General features: G+C 42.7%; 1 long non-coding RNA gene across 1 annotated transcript in view; it reads right to left on the bottom strand.

Annotated features, from left to right (window-relative positions):
* LOC127962416 (uncharacterized) overlaps positions 1-19207 on the bottom strand; it is a 48886-nt gene extending 29679 nt beyond the window's left edge. The window contains exons 1-2 of the long non-coding RNA XR_008154581.1: positions 18992-19207; positions 18693-18940 (exon numbers count right to left, since the gene is read on the bottom strand). This is a non-coding gene — a long non-coding RNA (uncharacterized LOC127962416). The remainder of the gene's footprint in view (positions 1-18692; positions 18941-18991) is intronic.
* Between the last annotated feature and the right edge of the window lie 1900 nt (positions 19208-21107).

Here is a 21107-nt window from a genome sequence, read left to right as displayed (position 1 = left end):
AGAAGAGAGGATTTCACTATTAGGTATTTGTTATTCTGATACACATTTCTGTTGTGCAAACATATTTCCTGTATAAAAGAGTATGTCTATAACCTATGTAAGGGAAACAGGTCAATTTAGCTCAAAGGGAATCATTTAAGATTTTAAAGGGAATTTGAACAGAATCACTGTTTCACGGCTGTTCACGGAGACGCACCTGCGGTTCAGTGAACGAGCCGTTTAACATCAAATCTGCGCTGGATACTAATATCCAAACTATAGTGAAAACACTATCAATTAGCACAGTAACAAGATCGGCAGTTTAAGACATTAACTTGTAAGCACAAAACACAAGATACTTCTCTTTTCAATATGAATAAGGCTTTATTAGATAAATCTAAGACATATAAACTAATCTAACACATAAACGCACGCACACACACATTCACACAAGTTGCAGGAAGGTCGAAAGTTATGGAAAGATGTACATGTCTTCACAATGGAGTAATGCGGTGTTAAACATGTGGAACAGTAACAAACACTATTCAACATAAACTAGAACCTAAAACTCTAATGTAACTGTGAGCTAGTTTCACATCATGTAGATTATCTCAGTAATGAAATCTTGGCTCACTTGCATATTCTGGCTAACAGCTGAAATGTGGACTGATGCTAAACCCGCTTTTCAGGCCTCAAGGTTTGGTGAAATATATGTCATAAAACTTGAAAAACAATAAACTACATCAGATGTGCTTAAAAATGTAAACGTCGGACATGACAACTTTGTAAACACGTAATAACTAATATTTTGAGATAGATAAATGTTTAGATATTTTGTGAAAACAATAAAGATATACTACAACAATTCAGGGGCCCGTGCTGTCGAAGACCGTAATTTCACACTGTGTTGTTTTAAAAGTAAAAGTAGATCAATTATAAAGACAGCCATGACAACATGCATTTCCAGTCCAGTGTTTCCCGAATCAAACCTTTTGGTCTGATGAATATCTAAAACATCTAAAACATATGTTGGTGCAGACCATCTAAAATGGACTAAAATAGCCCCTTTCACTGAATTATTTCTACATGTCATCTCTGGTTTATTTACCAGTGTGATGTTTAGAGAAACGGACAAAGGAAATAGTTCCTGTGGCATTCTTGACTTTTAATGTCTAACTTTAAGTGTAATAGACGGGGTTTGTATTAAGTTTAAGTTTTGTATTAACAGTAAGAACAGAAAATGGCAGGACTCATTTTCAAGTTGAGGTAGTGGCTATTATGTGTCTTTGTAACACAGGCAGACCAGAAAAAGCTCTAAAGTGCATCACAATCTCAGTTTAAACACTCTCTTAACAATCATTTAATCATCTTGTACTCTATTTTGTTCATGTTTTTGCCTGTTTGACAAAACTCTGAGAATAGTCTTTATCTAAAAACAATGAAAAAGATACACGGCTGGTGGGCCGGATCAACATTAAAAGTTTTCACAATAGTTTAGAAGAGAGGATTTCACTATTAGGTATTTGTTATTCTGATACACATTTCTGTTGTGCAAACATATTTCCTGTATAAAAGAGTATGTCTATAACCTATGTAAGGGAAACAGGTCAATTTAGCTCAAAGGGAATCATTTAAGATTTTAAAGGGAATTTGAACAGAATCACTGTTTCACGGCTGTTCACGGAGACGCACCTGCGGTTCAGTGAACGAGCCGTTTAACATCAAATCTGCGCTGGATACTAATATCCAAACTATAGTGAAAACACTATCAATTAGCACAGTAACAAGATCGGCAGTTTAAGACATTAACTTGTAAGCACAAAACACAAGATACTTCTCTTTTCAATATGAATAAGGCTTTATTAGATAAATCTAAGACATATAAACTAATCTAACACATAAACGCACGCACACACACATTCACACAAGTTGCAGGAAGGTCGAAAGTTATGGAAAGATGAGTTTAAGAGAATGGAAAGATGGAATCCCAAGTTAACAGCAATAGGTTAAATTGCATAGACATGAACAACCATCAATCACGTAATTAGCGCTCGCATTGAGTTCCTCAATGGGGTTAAAATTATATTAGATACACCAGCACAACAAATATCTGGGAATACGTTGCCTTCGTTTGCTGTGAAAGGGACTCCAGTTGAAAGGGGTATCCCGGTGTCGCTGATTGGCTGGAAGTTCAGTTGGCTGAAGTGACGTCTTGGGGAGCCCGTGCTTGGGCGTTGGCTGAAGCTGGAGTTGTGTGGCTGGTTGGAGTTCAAACGCGCAGACGAGGTCGACGTTACAAAACTTAACTCAGAACACGAAACTCTCAAACAGAAAAGAAAAGAAATAAAGTTTGACGAGACTAGGTTGTGTTCCTTCTCATCGTGGCATAGTAGCAGCAGGCAGGCCGAAGCACGCAGGAACCGCGCTCAAAGAACAATGATGACTAACCGCATGGCTATATGCTACAAGCTAAAGCTAGGTAGCAAAGCTACAAGCTAGAAGCTAAGAGCAGGCATGACTGATAGCACGAGCAATGCTAGAACTAAAAGCCGACATGGCTAATAGCAGCAGCTAGGGTCTAATGGCAGACTAAAAGCAAGGCATGACTGATAGCACAAGCAATGCTAGAACTAAAAGCAAAATTTCATGGGGTCCAAAGTATTTAAAACTTCCTTGTTGGCCACTCCTCAAATGTTGCCTTGACCAATCAGATATGGTCTTGGGTCTGGGGTCATAAATCATTTGTTTATCTTACCAAGCATGTGGTTCTTGCCTCACAGGGTCTAATTTTGGACATGATTCCTATAACATGATTATGATATATTTTACAAATAAATGATTGTCAGGACAACATCAAGCAAGAAAATTTGATTATATCAATACTAGACATGACTATGTATCCTATAGTTATCAAAAGACATACACAATAAGTGATTATACATGATAGTCAAATGTGTGGGTTATACATAAATGAATATGGAGTTAAGCAATGGAACGATTCATTTATAAGTCTTTTTGAGTTCATTCTGGTCCATATATAATGTACAAAAAGCAGTTTCTTTGCCATTCTCTGGCAAAGGGACTTTTCTGTGAAGACAAAGGTTTAAAGCCCTTCCCCCTTAGGAATTTCAGTCTGGTTCTGCTGGCTGGGGGGAAGTCAATGCAAGTATTTAACTTGATCTCCTGGGTTTACATGTGATGTCCAGCGTTGCATTTCAATCACGAACAATACATTTGACAATCTCTTCTTCGAATTAAAATTGTCAATAATTGTTCTATTGGTGTTAATGTTGAAACAAGTTGGTTGGTTGGTTATCTTGCTTGGTTCTTGTGGCACTAGAACTGATTTATGACTTCCTGAGGAGTTCGGCTCTCGTTTCAATGCACACAGCTCTGATAGACTCTTTGATTTGTCTGGTTCGACTCATTTCTGCTACACCTATTCAAGGGTGTTTAGTGCAATCTTATGGATCTTAAACGTAATCACGTTACAACAAGGTGACATAGTCTCTCTAGCAAAACCACCAAAAGTGGACAAAGCAGAAAAATCTCAGCACACGGTAGATGCTAATGCTTCTGACCGTGTACACATAGGCCTACTCTTTAATGTCAAGCGGAAATTTCGAAACAAACGAGTACGACAAATAAAAACGTGAACATCGTCATCAGCTTTATGAACAAGAGCTCTGGATGTAGGGGAAATATTTTTATGCTGTAGTTGTTCGTAAATTCCTATGAACAGGCACTGTATGTTTGACCACAATCAGAGAAAACTCTTCATCAGAAAACTACAAAACAACATGTAAACAGATCAGTCAACTATCTCTGGTAAAATAAATAAATAAAATAAAATTATATATATTTACAAGTCACACATTGACAATGTTTGTCTTATGTGCTCATACAGCTAAAATCCTGTTTTGCCAAATGCCGTACACGCTTTTGCATTTCATAATTCAATGATTTTTTTAGTCAGTTTTGCTGACAGATAATCCGTATGCAAAAGTTATGTTTGAATTTTTCTATAACCATTACAAAAGTGAGAACATTGTAGTTCTCAAATGTGTTTGTATTACAAGAGTAGCTAACAATCTAACAAATCTGTCTGAAGTGGAGAAACAAAGATGTTTAGCACATACACACATTGTAGATGCTTGCGTACACCAGAGATGTTGCTTTATTTGAACCAAAGAAGATGGCCATAGGAACTGATAACATTCTTTAATGTTGTTGTGTTTTGTCAAAATAATAAAAATGTTCGGTCAAATGTTTAATATTTTTTCTTAAATGATTAGGATGTGCTCACCCTGCTCTCTTTCCAATGCAGGAGTTAGCATGAACTTACAGGTCTCTTAAAACAAAAATGGCCAAACAAACAAAATGTGAATGGTTTCACCTTATATTTGAACAAGATGATTTAATCTAATGGATTAATAAAAATATCATTTACAAATCAACATAAAACATTTTTAACAATTGTATTCTGAATTTTATATGCATTGTAAACATTTGTTTTCTTGCTATACTCTCTTTCTTAGTGATTTGGTCGCTTAAATACGCAAAAGGTTATGGATAAAATCTATCTACACATGAGTGTGGAAACTTTAACATGTTAAAACTTGTGCATCTTTCAGTGGAACCGCTTGATTTGTTTTGGTTGTAATAGTTTTAAGTGTAAAACAGCTAGACTTCATTTTTGTGTCGATGCTTCATGTGATCACACTTTTTGGACAGACACAAAGTTGCACTAAAAGAAATATCTCAAAGAGAAAAACTGTAACTTAATTTCTTAATTTTCATTTATTCCTATTATGATGACACCACACAAAGATCACCTAAAAACGTACAGTCCGACAAACAAATTGTGAACGGCCATCCAAAATCTTGATATGACTAAATCTTGAGGTGTAAAAAAAAATGTCATTTACAAAACATTGTGATTCTTAGATGTGACACACCCTTGACATAATCTGTTGCCATGCAAAAATAGTCATAAATGTTTTAGCGCAGCTATTTACACAAATAGTATGAGAACTGCTATGTCACTTGAATAGAAAATTCATTACCAGTTTATCAGGTTCAAAAGGAAATGATGATAATAGTTGAAACATCCTTAGCTCGTACATTTCTTTCATTTTGAAAATCACAGCTGCTGGTGATTACAGTTTTTTAGTAAACCATTTAACATTACATGATGCCTACAAAATAGTCAAATAGTCAAAGCGTATGTTTTCTGTTCTAGGTAAGAACATTTACACCAAGTGTTATAGGCCTGGGTAAATAATTTGAAAATAGTATTTCTGTCGAATGAGAAAAGTTCAGTCATGCATTTAAAAAAGTTTTCTGATGTAGAAATTATGTTTCTGTCAAACACATCCAAAGAGTTTTCTACTCGTGTGAAAAAGCACTTGTGTGCATAAATGATCTAAAGAAACAATGCTGGTCATCAGGTTATTTAAAACATAATTAAGACAATAGACAGTGTGCCTTGCTTTAGTGACTCACAATGTGTTTAATCTTTTAAACATGTTTAAAATGGTAGGTGTAATTATTTTACTGAGTTTAAGCTAAATGTATATTTGTTCATTTACTGTACACATTCTATGTACAGGCTATATTAAAATGAAAACATTTCTTAAAAACAAAAACAAAACAAAACAAAAACAAGTAAAAACAACAAATACGATTTTTCTCATAATTAAAATTTAGTTTACTCAGTTTTACTGTGTATGTGTGTGTGTGGTTCAGGTATACCCCATGTTATGGGGAACAATGATGGCAATATCCAAAATCCTTGGGGATTGTTTTTGTCCCCGTGAGGAAACAAGTTTATAAATCATACAGAATGAAGTGTTTTTGAAAATCTTAAAATGAATGAATTTTTTTTTTAAGGGTTAGGTTTATATGTAAGGTTGGTGTTTGGTGATGCAAAATACAATTTGTACAGTATAAAAACCATTACGTCTGCGGGTTGTCCCATAGAACATGGAAACCCAATGTGTGTGTGTGTGTGTGTGTGTGTGTTTAAAGTTGGTTTTAAAATTAGCGTGAGATTTCAACTCCTTTTACACATGACATATTATGGGTAGTATTTTCTTGACATTAAGGAATGCCTGTTTGATTTTATTAATTTCAGATAACATTAAATTATTTATCTCTTCAGTGGCTTGGATAGTTGATGATTTAAATAATTGTCTCTCTCACTCTTTGACTTGTCATAGAAGTCATAAAACCTAGTACCCTACATAAAAGACAACATTGATGTTTCTAAGATGTGAACTCGGTACTTCCTTTTTCCTGTTGCATTTCCTAAAATAAAACACAAACATGAAAGCCAAAGACACCAGACATCCTCCTCCTTTTCAAATGTGGTTGTAGACCAGTCATAGCCACACTGTTGGTGTCTAGGTATTAACATATACCGTATTGATCAAACAAACACTGATCCTGTCAAGGCGTCAAAACCCTCACTTTTGCACAGCCATTTTTTTTTTCCCAGGAAGAACCCAAACACCTCCCCACTGCAAGTGGGAAACTGGCCAGGAAGGAACTTCACAGAAACCCCCCACAGCTCTGGTTACAGACACTACCATCATATATCCAGTAATAAACACAACACAAGTCAAATCTGAGACATGTTTGAACTTTTGATTTACACACACCTCTGCCATGTCAATCAAGGGTGACAGGACCCAGTGACATGGCAACCGCTTTGACTGACAGGCCATATAGTCATAAATCAATCCAAACTGACCATGTACACTTCTGACTACCTGTCAGTCTACACTGACTGTACATACATAAATCAGGCCATAAATCAGGGTCATAAATCATCAAGACTTGAGACTAAGGATATGATAAGACTACTCACATACTATGAGAGACAAGGTATAAAAACACAGGGAGATGACAAACGCTAATGGGGAATAGACTGAGTGCAGTGATTAATGATTAGTAAAAGCTGAGTGCAATGCGAAGACAGAGATTGTGGCAAATGTGGTTAAGGAAGTGACAGACACCGTGGGGAAGGAGGACATGTAGTGGTTACCCAGGGAACACAAACCAGACACTGTGACAATACCCCCACACTATGGAGCGGCTACCAGACGCTCCAAGATATGACTGACAAAACAAGACCACGAGGGAGGTGGACAGGTGGAGGCTCAGGGGGAGGGACAGGTAAAAAAAAAAATATGGGGAAACCAGAGACAAGAGGAACATATAAGGCGGGGAAAAGAGACCAGAAGTGCAACACAAAACAGGGAGAACAGGAAGGAGGTGGACCGGCGGAGGATCAGGGGGAGGGACAGAGGGCCAGGCTCACAGAAGGGAACAGGGACAGGAAGTGAACAAACAACCAAAAAACAACAACACAACAGGAGATCAGGGTGGGTCAGGGCGTTCAGGTACCCAGGACAGCGCCGACCGGGCAGGACCCCAAGGCAAAGCAGAAGACCACCACAACCCTGTGGTCAGGGTGACTCTGCTCATTAAGATCATTGGTGACTTGCATTTGTTCATGGAGATCATTGGTGACTTGCATTTGTTCATGAAGATCATTGTTGCCTTGCATTTGTTCATGAAGATCAATGGTGACTTGTCTTTGTTCATGAAGACCAATGCTGACTTGATCCCACGAAGAACCCCAGTGACTTGACTCTGTCCTTGAAGATCATCGGTGACTTGACTCTGTCCTTGAAGATCACCGGTGACTTGACTCTGTCCCTGAAGATCACCAGTGACTTGAATCTGTCCTTGAAGATCACCAGTGGCTTGACTTGACTCTGGAGGGTCCAGGGTGACTAGCCCTGACTCTGGAAGGTCAACAGTGACTAACCCTGACTCTGGAAGGTCAATGGTGACTAGCCCTGACTCTGGAAGGTCAACAGTGACTAACCCTGACTCTGGAGGGTCCATGAGCACCTGACTCAACTCTGGAGGGTCAACCAGTACCTGACTCGACTCTGGAAGGTCAACGGGGACCTGACTCGACTCTGGAGGGTCCACGGGAACCAGACTCGACTCTGGAGGCTCAACCGGAACCTGACTCGACTCTGGAGGGTCAACTGGAACCTGACTCGACTCTGGAGGATCAACTGGAACCTGACTCGACTCTGGAGGATCAACTGGAACCTGACTCGACTCTGGAGTGACAACCGGAAACTGACTCAACTCTGGAGGGTCAGCTGTGGCTGGCAGCCATCTTGTGCCATGGCGCTGGGCTAGCGGCCATCTTGGCCTTTGGCGCTGGCACAGCAGACGTGATATGAACAGTCTCTGGATCAGCAGACGTGACGTGAACACTCCTGGGAATCTCTAGGATCTTGTTCAGAATGGAGAAATAATCCAAGAATGTCTCAGCGGCCATCTTGGGCAGTGGCGCTGGGCTGGCGGCCGTCTTGCCTCGTGGCATGGGGCTGGCGACCACCTTGTGCATCTTGCCTCGTGGCGCTGGGCTTGCGGCCATCATGGGCAGTGGCACTGGCTCGGCAGACTTGCGCTTCTTCTCCCTTCTCTGTCCGCCATGGTGATGGTTACCCAGGGAACACAAACCAGACACTGTGACAATACCCCCTCACTACGGAGCGGCTACCAGACGCTCCTAGATATGACTGACAAAACAAGACCAGGAGGGAGGTGGAGAGGTGGAGGCTCAGGGGGAGGGACAGGTAAAAAAAAAATATGGGGAAACCAGAGACAAGAGGAACATATGGACAAGAGGAACATACTTCTGTGTGGCGCCGATACAGGATGGCTGCCTCCGTGACGTGCTCCGCATATGTTTTTGTGCTTTTGTTAGTTTGTCCTGTCTTTAGTTATATTCCTGCCATCAGTTTCACCAGGGATGAACTGCTGAACATTCGGCAGAACGCACCACAAGATGTTTTTCCGGATTTCAATTATTCAGACGTTTTAGTGAACGTTGTTATCGGAGGAGCAGCGGCGCTGATCAAACGCTTCAGGACGCGCAGACGGGGGAAGCGAGCGGGAGCGCTCGTCAGACTCAGGAAGCGCGGATTTCGAACGCCGTTGCCTAACATCCATCTCGCAAATCTCCGCTCTCTACCCAACAAAACGGACGAACTCCTTCTGCTTGCTCGGACAAATAAGGATTTCACACACTCTGCTGCTCTGTGTTTCACGGAAACCTGGCTGAATGACACCATACCGGACAGCGTGCTCCATCTGCCGGACTTTCAGCTGTTTAGAGCGGATCGCGACGCAGAATCAACGGGGAAATCGCGCGGCGGCGGGACATGCTTTTACATCAATGAACGGTGGTGTACAGATGTAACTGTGTTAACGAAGACGTGCTGCTCAAATCTTGAAACACTCTTCATTAACTGCAAGCCGTTCTATTCGCCGCGGGAGTTTCACTCGTTCATTCTGGTCAGTGTTTACATCCCTCCACAAGCGCATGTGAGCTCAGCTTTACAGAAACTCGCTGATCAGATCACAGACACAGAACAACAACACCCGGACTCTGTTTTAATAATTCTCGGGGACTTTAATAAAGACAATCTCTCCCGTGAACTGCCAAAATACAGACAGCATGTTACATGTCCCACAAGAGACAGTAATATATTGGATCACTGTTACACCACAATAAAGGATGCATTTCACTCTGTTCCACGAGCAGCTTTGGGACGTTCTGATCACCTTCTGGTTCATCTTATACCGTCCTAAAGGCAAAAACTAAAATCAGCTAAACCTGTATCAAGGACTGATAAAAGATGGACTAATGAAGCAGAGCAGGAGTGTTTTTGAAGCTGCTGCCACCGATCTGGATGAACTCACAGAGACCGTAACATCATATATCAGTTTCTGTGAGGATATGTGTATTCCTACAAAGACTCAACTAATTTACAATAATGACAAACCGTGGTTCACTGCAAAACTCAGACAGCTCCGTCAGGCCAAAGAAGATGCTTACGTGAAGGGGGACAATGTCTTGTATAAACAGGCTAAATACACACTGGAAAAAGAGATCAAAGTGGCAAAGAGGAACTATTCTGAAAAAATAAGGACTCAGTTCACTTCCAACGACTCAGCATCAGTGTGGAAAAGTCTAAAGAAGATCACCAATTACAAGACACCACCCTCCATCACTGTGGAGAATCAATGACTGGCAGACGATCTGAACGAGTTTTACTGCAGGTTTGAAAGAACACCCATCACCTGCCCTGAACGCCTCCCCACACAACCATTCACACCATTCACAACTCCTGCATCCAGCCCTGAATGCCCCTCCAAACAAACATTCACACCATTAACAGCTCCTGCAACCCATCCTGAACACCTCTCCAATCAAGCACTCTCACCATTCTCACCTCCTGCATCCCCCCTCTCCCCCACACCTGCAATTCAGATCAGCGAGGATGCGGTGCGCCAGGTCTTCCGGAAGAAGAAAAGGAAAAAAGCACCGGGCCCAGATTGTGTTACACCAGCCTGTCTAAAATCCTGTGCTGACGAGCTGGCCCCCATCGTCACACAGATCTTCAACAGATCGCTGGAGCTGTGCGAAGTCCCTTCATGCTTCAAACGCTCCACCATCATCCCCGTCCCTAAGAAAACCAAAATTACAGGACTAAATGACTACAGGCCTGTGGCTCTAACGTCTGTAGTCATGAAGTCATTTGAAAAACTGGTGCTGGCCCACCTGAAGGACATCCTTGGCCCTTGCTGGATCCTCTTCAGTTTGCCTACAGAGCAAACAGGTCTGTGGATGATGCAGTAAACATCGGACTGCATTATGTTCTGCAACACCTAGACAGACCGGGGATTTATGTGAGGATCCTGTTTGCGGTTTTCAGCTCTGCCTTCAACACGATCATCCCAAACCTCCTCCTGCCCAAACTAAATCAGCTCTTCGTGCCCACCTCCATCTGTCAGTGGATCAACAGCTTCCTGACAGACAGGCAGCAGCTAGTGAGGTTGGGAAAATACACATCCAGCACCCGTACAATCAGCACCGGAGCTCCCCAGGGCTGTGTTCTCTCCCCACTGCTCTTCTCCCTGTACACTAATGATTGAACATCTAAGGACCCCTCTGTCAAGCTCCTGAAGTTTGCAGATGACACCACACTCATCGGCCTCATTCAGGACGGTGACGAGTCTGCTTACAGACAGGAGGTAAAAGAGCTGGCTGTCTGGTGCACTCTCAACAACATGGAGCTTAACACACTCAAAACAGTGGAGATGATTATGGACTTCAGGAGAAACCCCCCTGCACTCCCCCCACTCACCATCATGAACAGCACTGTGACTGCAGTGGAGTCATTCAGGTTCCTGGGCACCACTATCTCTCAGGACCTGAAGTGGGACATTCACATTGACTCCATTGTGAAAAAGGCCCAGCAGAGGTTGTACTTCCTTCGCCAGCTGAGGAAGTTTAACCTGCCACAGGAGCTGCTGAAACAGTTCTACTCCACCATCATTGAATCCATCCTCTGTACTTCAGTAACTGTCTGGGTCAGCTCAGCTTCTAAATCTGACCTCAGAAGACTACAGAGGGTAGTCCGGACTGCTAAGCGAATCATTGGTACAACCCTCCCTTCTATTCAAGAACTGTACTTATCCAGAGTGAGAAAAAGGGCTGTCAAAATCACTCTGGACCCCTCACATCCAGCACACTCCCTCTTTGAACTGTTGCCATCTGGTCGACGCTACAGAGCACTGAGCACTAGAACGACCAGACACAGGACCAGTTTCTTCCCCCAGGCAATCCATCTTATGAACAGCTGATAATAACGGCGAACACACTACACTTTATATTTATATACACATACACTTTATTTATCTAACACACATACTTAGTATACACTTAAATTTTGCACATAATACACATGTACATACATAACTGCATTTTGTAATATACCTGCCTACAATTGTCAGTTTGTATATTGTCATTCACTATCTACTTATTTGTATTTTTTATTCTTTTATTATGTGTTTTATGTTCTGTCGCTGTCATTCTGTTGTACTGTGGAGCTTCTGTCACGAAAACAAATTCCTCGTATGTGTAAACATACCTGGCAATAAAGCTCATTCTCATTCTGATTCTGATTCTGATATAAGGCGGGGAACAGAGACCAGAAGTGCAACACAAAACAGGGAGAACAGGAGGGAGGTGGACCTGCGGAGGATCAGGGGGAGGGACAGAGGGCCAGGATCACAGAAGGGAACAGGGACAGGAAGTGAACAAACAACCAAAAAACAACAACAACAACACAACAGGAGATCAGGGTGGGTTAGGGCGTTCAGGAACCCAGGACAGCGCCGACCGGGCAGGACCCCAAAGCAAAGCAGAAGACCACCACAACACTGTGGTCGGGACGGAAGCCCCCAGGGCAGAGCAGAAGACCACCACATCCGTGTGGTCGAGACCAGAACCCCCCAGAGCGGGAGCAGAAGAGCACCACAGTGGGATCGGACTGGCAGGAGAGCAAGTTTGGTTGGGCAAGTCTGAAACAAAGAACATGAACAAGTTAAGGGTAGCCTCCGTGGCCACGACAGGATCAGTCGGGCGCTTAGAGAGTTCAACTGAGATGTGACGAGGCTCTGGAAGTTCCGCAGAGGCGTGGAAAGACTCTGGTAGATCAGCCGAGACGTGACGAGGCTCTGGAAGTTCCACAGAGGCGTGGAGAGACTCTGGTAATCCAGCCGAGATGAGGAGAGGCTCCAGTAGTTCAGCAGAGACATGGAGAGGCTCTGGTAATCCCATGGTGTTTAGACTGTATTCCAGAAGATCAATGCTGACTTGACTGTGCTCCTGAAGATCATTTGTGGCCTGACTCTGCTCATTAAGATCATTGGCGACTTGCATTTATTCATGGAAATCATTGGTGACTTGCATTTGTTCATGAAGACCATTGGTACCTTGCATTTGTTCATGAACATCAATGGTGACTTGTCTTTGTTCATGAAGACCAATGGTGACTTGGTCCCACGAAGAACCCCAGTGACTTGACTCTGTCCTTGAAGATCACCGGTGACTTGACTCTTTCCTTGAAGATCACCGGTGACTTGACTCTGTCCCTGAAGATCACCAGTGACTTGACCCTGTCCTTGAAGATCACCAGTGGCTTGACTTGACTCTGGAGGGTCCAGGGTGACTAGCCCTGACTCTGGAAGGTCAACGGTGACTAGCCCTGACTCTGGAAGGTCAATGGTGACTAGTCCTGACTCTGAAAGGTCAACAGTGACTAGCCCTGACTCTGGAAGGTCAACGGTAACTAGCCCTGTCTCTGGAAGGTCGACGGTGACTAGCCCTGAATCTGGAAGGTCAACGTGTGACTAGCCCTGATTCTGGAAGGTCAACGGTGACTAGCCCTGACTCTGGAAGGTCAACGGTGACTAGCCCTGACTCTGGAAGGTCAAAGGTAACTAGCCCTGTCTCTGGAAGGTCAACGGTGACTAACCCTGACTCTGGAAGGTCAACGGTGACTAGCCCTGACTCTGGAAGGTCAACGGTGACTAACCCTGACTCTGGAGGGTCCACGAGCACCTGACTCAACTCTGGAGGGTCAACCAGAACCTGACTCAACTCTGGAAGGTCAACGGGGACCTGACTCGACTCTGGAGGGTCCACGGGAACCTGACTCGACTCAGGAGGCTCAACCAGAACCTGACTTGACTCTGGAGGGTCAGCTGGAACCTGACTCGACTCTGGAGGATCAACTGGAACCTGACTCGACTCTGGAGGGACAACTGGAACCTGACTCGACTCTGGAGTGACAACCGAAAACTGACTCAACTCTGGAGGGTCAGCTGTGGCTAGCAGCCATCTTGTGCCATGGCGCTGGGCTGGCGGCCATCTTGGGCTGTGGCGCTGGCTCAGCAGATGTGATACGAACAGTCTCTGGATCAGCAGACGTGACGTGAACACTCCTGGGAATCTCTAGGATCTTGTTCAGAATGGAGAAATAATCCAAGAATGTCTCAGTGGCCATCCTGGGCAGTGGCGCTGGGTTGGCGGCCGTCTTGCTTTGTGGCATGGGGCTGGCGACCACCTTGTGCTGTGGCGCTGGGCTGGCGTCCATCTTGCCTCGTGGCGCTGGGCTTGCGGCCATCATGGGCAGTGGCGCTGGCTCGGCGGACGTGCGCTTCTTCTCCCTTCTCTGTCCGCCATGGTGAGACGGTGGCTCTGATCCGTCCCACATGAGCCCGGGTCGAAGGGGGGACATGGTGGAGAGCGATGCTGAGCCTCCTCTTGACCACTCCCTCCTCAGCGACCTCCACTTGTCCCCCGAAACACAACCAGGCGGGTTCCCTCAAAAAGATCGCTTCTCTCCTGCTCGGTGGCTGGGGAAGAAGCATAAGACAGTAGTGCACTCATAGGCGACCCTTTCTGGAAAAGGGGAGCGCTGCTAAACTACCACGAGAGTCGCCCAGATAGCCCCTCACGTTGAGGGAAGTGATGCTTGAAGTGTATAAACAAATACACTCTTGCTGAATGGTGCCCAAGGAACCAAAGTCTAACAATCTCGAAAAGGGAACGAAGCTGAGCACGTAACCCTTACCGTACAGGATTTCAGAAAAGTGCGCAGATTCTTGCGTGCACACTTATCACTTAACATGGATTTTACAAAGTACACAGAGCGTAGCATGTTTACTTAAAGGTTCCTAAGCATCGCAGAGGCGCTGAAACGCACGGGAGAGGCAAGCTCAGATTTTGCCATCCGTAACTTCCGTCAACCCTCAGGGTGACCTGGCCACCATCCATGAGATTCCCTGCAGTGCTGTGCCAGTACTGATGATCAGTGAGGCTTCCACAGAAGCCTGTGATCTCATTCGCCTAATACCAGAGCACAGGCTGGACGGCCGGTGTAAACACCATAACTGAGCACTGTAAAGAAAATGCAGAGTTTGTTAGTAGACACATAACCACTAGCAATTTAATACACATAAGTATGTACAGAAAGGGTTACATACTCACCCACCCTCCTGCACTGGAGCACTGCTCAAGGGGCACCTCCTATTAGTCCAGACTATCAGTAAAGTGGTTGCTATGAACATAGAACCAGCCAAAAACATAATAGGTCCAGCATAGGAGACTGATATGCGAGAATTTTCCCCCTAACCTCGATCAGGTGGAGAGCTGGTGGTTACAGGGGAATTAGGAGGAGGGGGATAAAATCAGAAGTTAAAAACCCCCAAAGGGAATGAGTAGCTACCTAGGTATTACATCCCTCAGGTCCTGCTTATCTCCTCTTGACCCACAATTCCTCTAACCCCTGCCCGTAGGCGGGGGAGGAGCACGAGCCATGACACTAGCTTTCCACACCCGTCTTTTATCCTCAGATTGAGACGGGCCAGGACCCCTATGATGTTCGGGCTTGGACCTGGACCTTCGTGGAATGAAGAATTTAAAGGAAGCTGACTGTGCCCTTGCCCCCTGAACTTCTTGACCACCGTCTTGACGGAGGTACCGAAAAGTTCGGAAGACGAGACCGGAGCATCGAGAATAAAGCCTCTTTCTTTCCTCCCGATGTCTGCCAGGTTCACCCACAGATGTCTCTCCATTACCACCATGGCCGCCATAGACCTACCCATGGCGGAGGCGGCCTACTTGGTAGCATGGAGAGAGAGGTCTGTGGTGCGACGAAGCTCGGCTACCTGGTCAGCTGAAAAGCCCTTGCGCCTTTATCCAGGTCCTTCAGCAGATCAGCCTGATAAGCCTGAAGAAGCACTGCCACCATGTGCAACGAAGTCACAGCCTGACCTGCTGCTGCGTATCTGCCATTTAAGTGGGATGTATCCTGGAGGGGCTTAGATAGCAAAGAGGGAGATTTAAGAGAGGATGTTTCCCCCACAGAGGGATAGCTAGCCAGCATCTCTTCTACAGGGGGCATTTTCTCATAGCCATTTTCGCGCATCGCCTCGATGTTGGCATAACTCGTATGCTGAAACCAATGGATGCGAGAAGAAAACGGCCTCTTCCATTCTTTTTTGAGTTCTGCATGTAAATCAGGCAAGAATGAAAGGCTCACCTGGGCAGGAGGGCTATGATCAAACAAATAATGCTGGTCTAGGCGACCTCCCGGCGTCACTTTGCTGGCATGCTTCCATGGCAAATCCAACTTTGCTGTAGCGTGATCCATAACCTCTAACAGCTCCACATACGCAGGGCAGGAGGATTGAGAAGGCTCAGCTTCTTCGCCACCCTCAGACATATCCTGCTCTTCCTGGGCAGAACCCAGCAGAGCACTAACTTCAGTATCAGAAAGGGTTAATGACAACACATCTTCCTCCTGAAATTCACTCTCTTCTGCCACGAAAGGGAAAACTCCTTAGCGAGATCCACCTGCGATCCCCACGATCTCACTCTCCTGGACACCGCGTGCGTGCTCTACCCAAACAAGAGACGCAAAGACTTTGTGTGTCATCAGGTGTCAAATAATGCCGACACGGATGTACACATTGTCTAAACCCCTTGCTAGTCGATGCCATGATAAACAGAAAAAGATCACTCTTACCATGGTCGTTTTCTCAGATGCACACTTCAAACAAAACAGTCAATGAAGACGAAGAAGAGAATTAAGTGCTCTCCTGGCGCTGATTTATACTCACGCTGGTAGTGATGTCAGAGGCTGTTGCCGGCCAGTTCGTTGGTGTTATTTCAAAGTATGCTTCAGACATGGGTCACAACGAGGTGTTCCCCATGGCGCCCCCTAGAGGATGCAGTTCGAAGTTCCCATGAAAGTGAAACACCTTTGCTCATGTGCAAACAAGTGCGCGCACAACCGTGAATGATTCATTTCCCACTCAAATCTAGTCTGAGTGTGCAATACAGCATCGTCTGCGATGAAATGGTAAGTGTTGTTGTAATGATGTGCTATCTGACATTAACAAGTATATCCCCAAAACACACAGAGTTCACCCACGGGATTTATAAGTCTGTTCAGTGATTAAAACTCAAAAATTCCAGGCATTCTAAATTAGTGTTAATTTTGTCACCTATTTTTAATTCAGTCTTATTCTTGTGCCAAATGTCCTTGTTAGTTTTAGTCATGTTTAGTCATTCACATATCTTTTTTTGTTAGTCAAGTTTTAGTCGACTAAAAGTCTTTTTTTAGTCTATATTTAGTCTAGTTTTAGTCAAATTTTTTTTGTCTTTTTTAAATAACACATTATTACTGAGATTATTACTGATAAACATTTCAGTAAAAAAAAAAAGTGTTCACATATCCCAAACATTGGTTAAATGTCATAATTACCTGACAAAATACACTTGTTGAATGATTTATTTTAAATGCAAGTGTTAAACGTATTTGGTTTTCAATTTCTTATTTAGGAGACACATTCACAAATGATTAACCTGATCACGTTTTTTTTACTTTATTGATACTGCTTTTAACTGTAATGCGTGTGGACAAATTCTTTCTACGCACACACTATTTTATTTATTGATAACAGACCTCTGCAAACTATAACACACAAATATTGAGCCTCTTCCTTCGACCTAGCATGTCGTCATCGCTCGTCACTCATGTTCGCTTCGGGTGTTGTGTGTTCAGCAGTTTCGTGTTGCAACCACAGTTCTGCAGCAACAGGAGTATGAGACCTGTAACTTGACCAACACCAGGAAGCTGTGACTCATTATGAATATTTTAAAGGCTTAACAGCTGATGAGAAAAAGTGGCGACGATTGAAGGCGAAAATGAAGAGAGATTTTATCTTAGTTTTTAAGAACATTTTCGTCTCGTCTTTCTTCAACAACAATGCATGTTAATTTAGTCTTAGTCAGCGTTTTTGGACAGTGGTGCAGTCTTGTCATTGTCTCCTCTTAGTCATGAAAAAAAAGGCTGTTGACGAACATATTTCGTCTTGTCTCGTCTGATGAAATTAACACTATTCTAAATTGTAGACGGCAAAAATGCTTATGTTGTGGTGTATTTTACACTTTTCATACATCCCTAGAGAGGAGAGGCCCCTACTTGTTTTGGTAAAACGAAAGGCCCTTGTCTGGCCATATGTTTTTCATCAGTTCTGAACATTCCAGCACGTAAGCATATCGTATCTCCATTACCTATAGGATTATAATGGAAAAACAGCTAGCAACAAAAATGGCTAGATTCACATTGATTATTCTTGATTGATTAAAATTTTACTAATAAAAATCTTCCACATATTCTCCCCTTTGAGACTTAATAAGTCTCACATTTGATTATTCTTATCCAGAGTGCTACTCCATAATCCAGTCATATTAGTTACACTACCTAGTGACTAAATAAGTCACATTGTATTATCACCAGTGACTAGATTATGAAATTCCACTCTGAGGGATTACTGGACCAAACATCTCTCTCCTAATTTGACAAGGAGTGAGTAAAAGATCCAGTCTCCCTAACCCCTCTTTAATAGTAAACATTGTTAAAAGCATGAATGTGCAAATGGTTCAGCATTTGCCTGGTTATCACAGTTTTGTATAAAAGGCATAAAAATACATACACATACAAATACAAATCACATCACACATTGAATATCACAAGATTATAAGAGTTGATCTTCAGCTTAGATACCTTATGTATCAATTTCCCATTATTTTGATATCTTTGAATTTAATTTGCTTAAATGTGGCTTTGACTAGTAACCTCAATATAGGAAGTATACATTAAAATAGTAAATCTCCTGTCATTAATGCAATTCCTAAAAACTTTCCCTATTTAGTTATAAACTATGCTCCCCATGCTCCTAACTGTAAATCGAACCAGTCTTACATTTTATTATCTTTTCCAACATTTTCTTTATCTACCATTCTTAGCCTTTTCAATTTGATCAGTTCTTCATTAAATGCTCCCTTCTAAAAATACAGCATTCTCCCCAAAACATAACACATACTTTTCCTTCTTCAATTTTCTATTTTGCTCATTTCATTCTATTTTGCTCCTTTCATTCTATTTGTTGCATCCAATTGCTCTATTTTCCCTTCAAATCTTCCTACATCTATATTTCCCTTCTCGTAACCTTCAAATTCTTCATCTACCATTACTTAACATTCTCTTTCCACCTTTTCTTTTCTATTTGTTGGCTCATATCTGCTCCCAAGTATTTTGATCTCAGTAGCAGTCCCATCACGTCTCATTCCATCTTCACCAGGGAGACTCTTTGCGAGTCGTTGCAATGGTCTTTCCCTCGTTGGCAAGGGTGGGTCGTTACTAGCACGCCCTTCATCCCTCACTTCATGCTGTGTGGAGTTGTTGATGCTGGTTGGTGTATTTTAAGGTTAGAGATGGTGTCACTCTGTAACCGTTTTGCTGATTAATGCAAGGCTCTTCCTTGAGCTCATAATTGCACCCTCACTGGTTCTCTTTGATGGAGCGAAGCATTCCTTGGCCTTACTGGAACTGCTGTCACCTGTAAATGGAAAACTTAAGAATTTTTTGTTAGTGTTATCAAGCATGGTAATTTGTTCATCTTGCCAGTCGTCCTTCTTGGTGTGACCTGTGGGTTGAGGGCAGTCTTGGCCCCTTTTTGAGTTTTCACAATTCCAGTGCTGTCTTTACTATTTTTTAATTCCTTTCAATTTTATTCTCAACAATTTGCTTATTTAGTTATCTTTTTATTTTGTAAACTGAGTTCCACTATATCACTGGATATTTTCCTATCTTGCTCAGTAGCATAGGTCTTTTGCCCTGGAAAACACTCAACCCACTGTATTTATTTTAACAGTCAGAAAGACAATATTTCATCATTTTGACACAATCAGCTCCATCATGATATGCTGAAAAGAAAGTTAGAGGTGGGGTGGACAGAGCAAGCTTGCTTTTCTCTGCCTTCCCATGTTATACGCTGCGCATGTGTGGCACTGCTTTCTGCCACAACAAAGACCTTGGTACTGACCAGGAAACTTAACCAAATACATCCATGGTCATTATTTTACTGGGCATAAGTTTGCCCTGTGGGCCCACATTCAAATTTGTACACAGCTGTTTGGGCAAATTGATTGAATTGCCTCAGTGTCTCTTTTGCCAAAAACTTTTCTTTCTTTCTTTCCTTCCTTTTTTCAAAATCTCATAGAGGAATTTGTTTAGAATATTAGGCCTAGGCATTGGGCATTTGAGAGAGCCAATTATCATTTCTCAAATGTCATGTGTTTGTCTAATTTAAAGTTTAGTCAAATACTTTTTTGTTATTGCTCATGAGTGACTCTGAGAAGAGGATTGGAGATCTCTGTAAATCTTGGATCCATGGCCATCAACATTTCCATCTGGTTATCCCCAGTGATTACAGTATATGTGATTACATGATTTTGGATCTTTGGAATATTTTTTTTATTCAATATTATTTTATTCAGTTTTACCTTAGAAAATTACCTTTAAACAAAATGGAGTGACCAATATTTCTATTTTTTCAACCATATATATTTTTTCTATTGTTCATCAAGATACCCTTTATTTATTTATTTATTTATTCTCTTCTTTCCCAAAGAGCTCAGCATTGTTGTCAAGTATTCAGTTATGCACTTTCCCCCAGTTGTTTAATGAAACAGTCTTACTATGCCAAATCCAGCTCCATGTTTATCTGATTGGTGAGTCAAGTACTCACTTCTGTCTGTCAAAATAAATTTTTCTTTAAGACATGAGGCTGGATTGGTACCTATTGAAAAGCAGATTGAGAGAGTTAGTTAAAACACAGAATTTAAGGAAGTGCTGTGAGACCAGTGAATAATCAAGATTAAAACATAGTAAATAAAATAATTAAATAAAATAATTAACATTTGAAGCAGTCTCTATGTGTTCATTGAATATGCAGCACCTGTGCACTGAAGGGATGGAAGTCCTTCTGGTCAGATCATCAGCCTGGGCTGTTGTACTGGGTTGTCAGTCTGTGATGGCACTCAAAGACCTGATGTTGTGGTGTACGGTCTCCGTTGTTTCTCTGCTTCTTCTCAGTCTGGCTTCTGGTTGCTTTCTGCCAGAGTTTTGCATTTCATAATGTTCTTTTCACCCTCAGGAAAAGTCTCCAGTGAAAGATTCACCTTGTCCTGCTTTAATTCAGTCTTTCTCCTTGCTGAAGTGTGGTCTTCACTTTCAGGAGGGGAGGGGAACATCCATCAGCCCCTCCCTCTTCTTCTCTCTGCATCTGTGTTTGCTGCATTGCCATTTCTCGACAGACTCCATTTC

This window comes from Carassius gibelio, chromosome B7, assembly GCF_023724105.1.
Source record: "Carassius gibelio isolate Cgi1373 ecotype wild population from Czech Republic chromosome B7, carGib1.2-hapl.c, whole genome shotgun sequence".
NCBI lineage: Eukaryota > Metazoa > Chordata > Actinopteri > Cypriniformes > Cyprinidae > Carassius > Carassius gibelio.
The sequence above is the reverse complement of the archived record's forward strand: the minus strand, read 5'-3'. Positions and strand labels throughout refer to the sequence as shown.